Below are 4,004 nucleotides of genomic sequence, written 5' to 3'. Positions count from 1 at the left end.
CTACCCCTTTTGTTTGAAGGAATTGGGAGGAGCCAAAGGAGAAATTATTTAGAATCGGGATAGGTTCCACCCGGCGGAGGAGAATGGTGGTGGCGGGGAACTGGTTGGGTCTGGTTTCCAGAAAAAAAAATGGAGAGATTTTAGTCCTTGCTGCTGGAGGATGGCGGTGTATAGGGGCTGGACATTCACAGTAAAAATAAGATGACAGGGGCCAGGGAGCTTGAGATCCTTGAAAAGATTAAGAGCGTGTGAAGCGTAGGAAGGGACTGAACTAGGGCTGAGGTATGCAGATACGAGTTTAGTGGGACAGGAACAAGCCGAAACAATGGGTCTACCCGGAGAAGCAGGTTTGTGGATCTTGGGCAGGAGGGAGAAACAGGTGCCGGGTGCGAGAGCTAGGAAGTTGGTGGCAGTGGATAGGTGATCCCGAGTCAATAAGGTTGGTGATGGTGTGGGAGACAATGGCCTGGTGTTCCTTGTGGGGTCCTGTTCGAGGGGTAAGTAAGAGGAAGTGTCTGAGAGATGTCGCTGGGCCTCAGCAAGGTAGAGGTCAGTTCGTCAGACTACTACAGCACCTTCCTTGTCTGCGGGTTTAATGGTGAGGTTAGGATTCGTGCGGAGGGAGTGAAGAGCAGAGCGTTTGGAAGGATTGAGGTTGGATTAGGAGAGAGGAGTGTTAAAGTCTAGACGATTAATGTCCCGTCGGCAATTGGCAATGAAAAGGTCCAGAACAGACGGAAAACCAAGGTGGAGTCCAGGAAGAGAACGGTTGAAAACGGGAGAAGGGGCCATCGGTGCGGAGTGGGGGAGTCCTTGCCAAAGAAATAGGCTCGGAGACTGAGGTGGTGTTTGAAGAGCTCAGCGTCGTAGCGGGCGCGGAACTCACTGAGGTGTGGGCGCAGGGGGACAAAGGTGAGCCCCTTATTGAGGTCAGAATGTTCTGCCTCAGAGGGGAAGGTCAGAGGGAATGGTGAAGACCCGGCATGGATGAGAGCTGGGATCGGAGGGGGGAAGGGTTGGTCGTGTCTGAGGAGAAGGTAGGCTTGGAGTGTCAAGGATAGCGGAGCGAGAGGAAGATGGAGACTCCAAGACCAAGCAGCTGTCGGGGGCACGAGAGAGGGGGGAGAGAGAGGGAGGGGCGCGGAGAAGGGGTGGAGGGGAGAGGGGGTGATAGAAGGGGGGAATTGTGCATTGATGGCGGTGGAGTCCGGGTTTTGATTCTCCTCTGGATTGTTAGAGGCGTTGAGGTCAGCATCAGGGATCGCAGTCTACCAGAATCAGCAGGTTCGGTGGCCTGTAGGCGGGCGATCTTCCGATCCTTGTACTCGTCAACATGGAGCGGGCAGCTAGTTTGTAAATCTGGTGGGAGCAAAGGAAGTTTTAAATGGTGTGGCTGGAGTGCCGTGGGAGTATGGAACAGGTGGCAGAGGAGTGCCAAGGGTGAGGGGTGGCAAGCTTGCAGATACACAGAGCAAAATAATTTGATTCCAAACAATTGGTTTATTGATCATTACAGAATGTTTCTGTTGCTTCCCACTCCCTTTTCCCAACCATGTCCACTCTCAGTCCACAATAGAGAGCCATATAGGAACCAAATTTATCTCTGCTGGTAAAGAATGGCAACAAATCAGTAGAAGGATGTAACATAGGATTGGAAGATGTTGAATCCTTGTTGGTTGAGTTAAGAAACTGCAAGGGTAAAAGGACGTTGATGGCAGTTATATACAGGCCTCCCAACAGTGGCTGGGATGTGGACCACAGATTACAACAGGAAATAGAAAAGGTGTGTCAAAAGGGCAATGTCAGATAGCCATGGGAGATTTCAACATGCAGGTCGATTGGAAATGAATCAAGAGAGAGAGTTTGTTGAATGCCTGTGAGACGGCTTTTTAGAGCAGTTTGTCATTGAGCCTACTAGGGGATCATTTATACTGGATTGTAATGAACTGGAGGTGATTAGGGAGCTTATGGTAAAAGAGCCCTTATGACCCAGTTATCACAATATGATTGAGTTCAACCTGAAATTTGATAGGGAGAAAGTCTAATGTAGCAGTATTAAAGTAAATTACAATGGTATAAGAGAGGAGATGGCCAAAATAAATTGGAAGAGGATGCTGGCAGGGATGACAGCAGAGGAGCAATAGCACAAGTTTCTAGGAAAAATACGGAAGGTGTAGGATAGCTGCATTCCAAAAATAAAACTCAAGTAGCAAAATAGTACACCATGGCTGACAAAGAAAGTCAAAGCTAATGTAAAAGCAAAAGAGAAGGCATACAACAAAGCAAAAATTAGTGGGAAGACAGGGGATTAGAAAGCTTTTAGAGTAACTCAAAGAATCATTAGGAGGGAAAAGGAGGAAAATTTTGCAAAGTACAAAGTGGACAGTAAAAGCTTTTTTCAACTATGCAAAAAAATAAGAGATGAGAATGGATATAGGACTGCTAGAAAATGAGTCCAGAGAAATAATGGGGGGGGGGGGTTGCAACGAGATGGCAGATAAACTAAATGAGTATTTTGCATCAGTTTTCACTGTGGAAGACACTAGCAGTGTGTCAGATGTTGAAGGGTGTGAGGGAAGAGAAGTGAGTTCAGCTGCTATTACATGGTAGAGGGCGAAAGCTGAAAGACCCAAGGCCAGATGAACTGCACCCTAGGGTTCTAAAAGATATAGCGGTAGAGATTGTGGAGGCATTAGTAATGATCTCTCAAAAATCATTGAACTTTGACATGGTGCCAGAGGACTAGAAAATTCTGAATGTCACTCCACACTTTATGAAAGGAGAAAGGCAGCAGAAAGGAAACTATAGACCAGTTAGCCTGACCTCAGTTGTTGGGAAGATGTTGGAGTCAATGTTAAGGATGAGGTTACAGAGTACTTAGTGACACAGGACAAGATAGGACATCATGGTTTCCATTAGGAAAAATCTTGCCTGACAAACCTGTTGGAATCCCTTGAGATTACACATAGGATAGATAAAGGGGATGATGCAGTGAATGTTGTATATTTGGACTTTCAGACAACTTTCAACAAGCTGCCTCACATGAGGCTGCTTGTCAAGTTAACAGCCCATGACATTCCAGGAAAGTTACTGGCATGGTTAGAGCATTGGCTGATTGGTAAGAGGCAGCGAGTGGGAACAAAATGATCCTTTTCTGGTTGGCTGCCAGTGACTACTGGTGTTCTGCAGGGATTGGGACCACTTCTTTTTATGCTGTGTATCATTGATTCAGATGATGGAAAAGATGGCTTTGTTGCCAAGTTTGCAGATGATACAAAGATTGGTGAAGGGGCAGGTAGTGTTAAGGAAACAGATAGGCTGTAGAAGGACTTGGACAGATTAGGAGAATGGGCAAGAAAGTGGCAAATGAAATACAATGTTGGAAAATGCATGGTTATGCACTTTTGTAGTAGAAATAAATGTGTGGACTATTTCTAAGTGGGGAGAAAATCCAAAAATCTGAGATGCAAAGGGACTTGGGAGTCTGTGCAGAATACCCTAAAAGTTAACTTGCAGGTGGAGTCAGTAGTGTGGAATTCAAATGCAATGAGCATTCATTTCAAGAGGTCTAGAATACAAGAGCAGGGATGTGATGCTGAGGGTGTATAAGGCACTGGTGAGGCCTTTCCTTGAGTACTGTGTAGTTTTGAGTTCCTCATTTAAGGAAAGATGTGCTGGCATTGGAGAGGGTCCAGAGGAGGTTCACAAGGATGATTCCAGGAATGAAAGGGTTATCAAACAAGGAATATTGATGCCTCTGGGTCTGTACTCACTGGAATTTAGAAGGATGAGGGAAGAATCACATTGAAACCTTTTGAATGTTGAAAGGCCTAGACAGAGTAGATGTGGAAAGGATGTTTCCCATGGTGGGAAAGTCTAGCACAAGAAGGCACAGCCTCAGAATAGAGGAGCGACAAATATACAGAAAAATTTCTTTAGCCAGAGGGTGGTGACATTGTGGAATTTATTACTACAGGCAGGTGTGGAGGCCAGGTCGTTGGGTG

Source organism: Mobula hypostoma, chromosome 15, assembly GCF_963921235.1.
Source record: "Mobula hypostoma chromosome 15, sMobHyp1.1, whole genome shotgun sequence".
NCBI classification, from domain to species: Eukaryota; Metazoa; Chordata; class Chondrichthyes; order Myliobatiformes; family Myliobatidae; genus Mobula; species Mobula hypostoma.
Note: the sequence above shows the minus strand (reverse complement) of the source record.